We start from the raw sequence: 6307 nt of genomic DNA on the forward strand, positions 1-6307 counted from the left end.
GAAAAGAAATTCTTCACATACAAGAAAACACTCATAAGGGTATCAACAAATATCTCAGCAGAAACCTTGCAGGTTTATCATGAAAACAGAATTCACATCTGTGTTACCCACTGCTGTTGTCTCATTTCCTAGCACAGTAACTATACACAGTGGGAACTCAGCAGATGTTTGTTGAATAAATTAATTAATGCAACAACTAATCTGCTTAACCCCACTCTTAAACTAATGCCTACAACTGAAGGCAGGAGACTAAAGTGAAATAGATACCATATTTCCATCAGTGTCATTGCTAGTTCTAATGTATGATCTAGTTCACTGGGAAGGGTATGGACCAGAAGTGAAAACAATAAGACTCCCTTTTCAAAAAGGTCCTAGAGTATATTTCAGCCTTTTACCAAGGAAGGCTAACTTCATCCTACCCGTCAGGGCATGAGGGTAGAACAGAGCAGTCTTCCTTGGTTTTGTGTCTTTTAGTCAACTTGACACTTCCAGGACCCACAAACCTAGGGGTCCTTAGAGGGAAGCTGAACATCATTAGGCTCTTCTTTACTTATTTCAGATATTCCCCTACTTCTAATCCATTTTCCCCCATTTCACAGCCCCTGGTTCTGTTGTTTCCTATAATTCTTGCTTCCCTCCATTATAATTTGGCTATTTGGTCTTTTTGGATTCTGATTTTAAGCTCCCTCCTGGGACAAGGGCTTGGATTTGCCCCACTGGTTCTCTCTACTTGGCACAATGTCAGGCAAAGTACCCTTCTGTATTACTCAGGGCTTTTATGGTTATATGTGTGTGTGTGTGTGTGTGTGTGAGAAATCTATTCAAATTAGCTTTGGAAATAAGTTCCAGCTACTACAAGAAGATCCAGTGCTTAAGATGCTGTATTCAGGAATTGCTCTCTCTCTTTCTTTTACTGCATCTCTTTACTCTACTTCCCACTGAGTAGCCTCTATTCTTCAAACATACTTTCTTCATGTGTCAGGGAAAATGTCTGCCCTCACATCTGCCAAGCTTGGCAACTACAGAGACAAAGGGAGCCTTCCTTGCTAACTCCAGGAGAAAAGTCCCTAGGAGAATTATGATTGGCTGTGCCTGGGTAATAAGTCCATCTTCAAATGTCTGGGGCACTCCGCCCAGACCTAGGTCACATTCACAGCTAGTGGCTTGGAGTGGCAGGTAGGTGGCTGAGAGTGTGGTTAGTAGCTTTTCCCAAACCACATACAGTTATGGAAGAGTATACCAAAGGAACAGAGTGTTGTCATTAGAAAAAGAATGAAGGGGATAAGAACATCTCTCTGACAACACATGAGCTTTCACTGTGCTCTAAAATATTCAATATAGTTGTTTATGAATTCAGATCACTGGATTGGTCAAGCTTACATATGTATTAACGTAAATTAACAGTTTTTTTCAACATGATGAAAAACTTTGACAAACCCACAGCCAATATAACACTCAATGGTGAAAAACTGAAAGCCTTCTTGCTAAAATCTGGAACAAGACAAGGATACCCACTCTCACCATTTCTATTCAGCATAGTATTGGAAGTCCTAGCCACAGCAATCAGACAAGAAAAAGAAATAAGAAGTATCCAAATTGTAAGGGAAGAGGTAAAATTGTCATTACATGCAGATGACGTGATACTAAAGATTCCACATGAGGACTACTAGAACTGATAAACAAATTTAGCAAGGTAGCGGGATACAAGATTAACATACAGAAATCAGTAGCATTTCTTTGTGCAAACAATGAAATATCAGCAAGGGAATGTAAAAAAGAATACTTTTTAAATAGTCCCATCAAAAAATGAAATACTTAGGAATAAACCTGACCAAGGAGTTGAAAGACTTATATGCTGAGAACTATAAAACATTAATGAAGGAAATCAAAGATGATTCAAAGAAATGGAAAGATATCACATGCTCTTGGATTGGAAGAATTAACATTGTTTAAATGTCCATACTACCCAAAGCAATCTACAGATTTAATGTGATCCCTATCAAATTATCCATGACATTTTTCACAGAACTAGAACAAATAACCCTAAAATTTATATGGAACCATAAAAGACCCAAAACTGCCAAAACAATCCTGAGGAAAAAGAACAAAGCAGGAGGCATAACTCTCTTGGACTTTAGATAATACTGCAAAGCTACAGTAATCAAAACCGTGTGATACTGGCACAAAAACAAACATATGGATCAAAGGAATAGAATAGAGAGCCCAGAAATAAGCCCACACACCTATGGTCAATTAATCTTCAACAAAGGAGGCAAAAATATACAATGGAAAAAAGACAGTTTCTTCAGCAAGTGGTGCTGGGAAAGCTGGACAGCTGCATGTAAATCAATGAAGTTCGAACACACCCTCACACCACAAACAAAAATTAACTCAAAATGGCTTAAAGACTTAACATATGACACTGTAAAACTCCTAGAAGAGAACATAGGCAAAACATTCTCTAATATAAATTGTACCAATGTTTTCTTTTTTTTTTAATTTATTTATTATTTTTGGGGAGGTACACCAAGTTCAATCATCTGTTTTTATACACATATCCCCGTATACCAATGTTTTCTTAGGTCAGTCTTCCAAGGCTATAGAAATAAAAGCAAAAATAAACAGATGAGACTCAATCAAACTTATAAGCTTTTATACAGCAAAGGAAATGATAAAACAAAAAGGCAACCTATGGACTGGGAGAAAATATTTGCAAATGATGTGACCAATAAGGGATTACTTTCCAAAATATACAAACAGCTCATACAACTCAACAACAACAAAACAAACAACCCAATTAAAAAATGGGCACCTCTTCCTCTCCACAAGGTAGATGAGACCAGTCGGCCTACTCTGCTTGTCCTGAGTGATGCTGGGGAAACTTCTTAGTGATGTGGATTTGGAGTCGAACACAGCCATGGCAAAAGTGGAGATGCCGCGAAAGCAAAATGAGAAGAAAGGTAAAAAAAGAGAATCAAAATTTAATAAGACTGAAGATGCAGCAGAAGAAAAGGAAGAAACGATTTCCCCCAAAGCTAACAAGGTTAAAAAGAAAGCAGGGCCTTCTGAGGTTGACATGAATTCTCCTAAATCCAAAAAGGCAAAAAAGAAAGAGGAACCGTCTCAAGATGACATTATTTCTCCTAAAACCAAAAGTGCAAAAAAATCAAAAGAGCCCTGTGAAAAGACAGTTGTCTCTCCTAATACCAAAAAAGTAATAAAAAATGAGGAGACTGCTGAGGAAGAATTAGGTGCACCTAAGCCCACGAAGATGAAGAAAGAAAAAGAAACGAATGGAGAAATTGGAGAGAAAAGCCCCAACCTGAAGAATGGATTCCCTCATTCTGGACCTGACTCTGACTCCAAGGAAGCTGCCAGTGAAGAAAGTAACAAGTGAGTTAGACCAAGAAATAACTGTGGAGCAAAAAGAAGGAGCTTTCTCTAATTTTCCCATATCTAAAGAAACTATTAAACTTCTCAAAGCCCGTGGGGTGACCTTCCTGTTTCCTATACAAGCAAAGACGTTTCACCATGTCTATAGTGGGAAGGACTTGATTGCACAGGCACAGACAGGAACCAGGAAGACATTCTCCTTTGCTATCCCGTTGGTTGAGAAACTTCAGGGAGAACTGCAAGACCGGAAGAGGGGCTGTGCCCCCTCAGGTACTGGTTCTTGCACCCACAAGGGAGTTGGCAAGTCAAGTAAGCAGAGACTTCAGTGACATCACAAAAAAGCTGGCAGTGGCTTGTTTTTATGGTGGAACTCCCCATGGAGGACAAATTGAACTCATGTGGAATGGAATTGATATCCTGGTTGGGACACCAGGTCATATCAAAGACCACCTGCAGAATGGGAAGCTAGCTCTCACAAAACTTAAGCATGTTGCCCTGGATGAAGTTGACCAGATGTTGAACACGGGCTTTGCTGATCAAGTGGAAGAGATTTTATGTGTGGCATACAAAAAAGATACAGAAGGCAATCCCCAAACAGTGCTTTTTTCTGTCACTTGCCCTCATTGGGTGTATAATGTTGCTAAGAAATATATGAAATCTACATATGAACGAGTGGACCTGATTGGTAAAAAGACTCAGAAAACGGCAATAACTGTAGAGCATCTGGCTATCGAGTGCCACTGGACTCAAAGGGCAGAAGTTATCGGGGACGTGATCTGAGTGTACAGTGGTTATCATGGGCCTACTATCATCTTCTGTGAAACCAAGAAAGAAGCCCAGGAGTTGTCACAGAATGTGTCCATAAGGCAGGATGCCCAGTCATTACAGGGAGACTTGCCACAGAAGCAAAGTGAAATCACTCTGAAGGGTTTTAGAAATGGTGATTTTGGAGTTTTGGTTGCAACCAATGTCGATGCACATGGATTAGACATCCCCGAGGTTGATCTGGTTGTACAAAGTTCTCCACCAAAAGATGTGGAGTCCTACATTCATCATTCTGGGCAAACAGGTAGAGCTGGGAGGACTGGAATTTTATTAGCTTTTATTAGCACAAGGAAGAATATCAGTTAGCCCAAGTGGAGCAAAAAGCAGGAATTAAATTTAAGCGAATAGGTGTTCCTTCTGCAACAGAGATAATAAAAGCTTCTAGCAAAGATGCCATCAGGCTTTTGGATTCTGTGCCTCCCACTGCAATTGGTCACTTCAAGCAGTCAGCTGAGAAGCTGATCAAGGAGAAGGGAGCCGTGGAAGCCCTGGCAGCAGCCCTGGCTCATATTTCTACTGCTACTCAGTAGACCAGCGCTCCTTGATCAATTCAGATGCGGGCTTTGTGACCATGATCATGCGGTGCTCAATTGAAATACTAAACATTAGTTATGCTTGGAAAGAAACTTAAAGAGCAACTGGGTGAGGATATTGATTCCAAAGTGAAGGGAATGGTCTTTCTCAAAGGAAAGCAGGGTGTTTGTTTTGATATTCCTGCTACATCAGTAACAGAAGTACAGGGAAAATGGCATGATTCATGGCGCTGGCAGCTTTCTGTGGCCACATAGCAACCAGAGCTAGAAGGACCCCGGGAAGGATATCGAAGCTTCAGGGGACAGCGGGAAGGCAATCGAGGTTCCAGGGGACAGGCGGAAAGAGATAGAAGCCTCAGAAGACAGTGATCAGGAGGTGGCAACAAAAGTAACAGATTCCAAAACAAAGGCCAGAAGTGGAGTTTTAGTAAAGCATTTGGACAGTAATTTGAAGTATGGCAAAAACAGAACCACGTTCAGTGACAGGGAACTGAACATTATTTTTCATACAAAGTTAAAAGCACATTGTATTTCCTTCTTGATCACTTGTCCAGTCTCCATCTCTTCAAGAGAGACAAGCTTTATCTAAATTATTTCATCTGATCATTGTCATTTATAACTTTGTTGCTACTTCTGTATCAGGTATTCCTTTGGAAAAGGTGTATGAATCTATTACATATTTTAATGCATTGTCTATAGATTATAAGATAAAATCAAGCGTTTATCTGCTGATACTTTTTAATTGACCTGTCTTTATGCTTAGAAGTGTCTCTTAATAGTATCCTTCATAAATACCATGGGGAACACAAGTTTCTGGAGAAGCACTTTGAGCACTCCAGGCTTTGTTCTGTAATTGGTATTCCTCAGCCACTTGCCTAATTACTCCTATGGTCCTATAAAGCATCTTCTAAGAATTAATACTGAGCAATGTTTTGAAGCAAGATTTCAAATTTAGCTGGGATGTAACACAATTTATGCCAGCATATATGCTCTAGATTTGGAGGAGGTGATATATCTGATAAGAGATAGTATATAGAGTAGCCATTGTTACGTGCATTTTTAGCTTCTCAATATAAGGTGATTCATGCTTCAGTGAATTCTTCACAGATTTAAAATAAATATATAATGTGTATATAAGTATTTTACTAGAAAGCAAGTATTCTTAAGGAATTCCAAGTGTATAACATGATCCCATAACTTTCTTCATAAGTAAGGAGGCTGGGTAAATGGTGCTTGATGATAATGTACTTCACTTCCTATTGGAAGATTAACATTATTTACCAAGAAGGAACTAAGGGAGTAGGGGGCAGAGATTTGCATCGCTGAAGAGTCAAAAGAAAAAAAAACACTGAAAATATTTTCCACATGCAAAAAGGAAACATTCATGTGTATTGAGAGCAAAGAGAAGAACAAGTGAATGTGCATGGTAAAACATTCTTTTATTGGTGAAAACTTAACGGGTCATTAATGTTTCTAGAGTTTAACTTCTAATGGGCAAGCTGTGGATTTTAGGTAGAATGACCCAATTTAGTTTCTCAAGGCCTAGTTCCTAGAGC

General features: G+C 39.3%; 1 pseudogene; it reads left to right on the top strand.

Annotated features, from left to right (window-relative positions):
• The first annotated feature begins 2854 nt into the window (after nt 1-2854).
• On the top strand, nt 2855-5198 carry LOC130842145 (nucleolar RNA helicase 2-like; annotated as a pseudogene).
• The last annotated feature ends 1109 nt before the right edge of the window (nt 5199-6307 follow it).

This window comes from Hippopotamus amphibius, chromosome X (genome assembly GCF_030028045.1).
Source record: "Hippopotamus amphibius kiboko isolate mHipAmp2 chromosome X, mHipAmp2.hap2, whole genome shotgun sequence".
Classification (NCBI taxonomy): Eukaryota; Metazoa; Chordata; class Mammalia; order Artiodactyla; family Hippopotamidae; genus Hippopotamus; species Hippopotamus amphibius.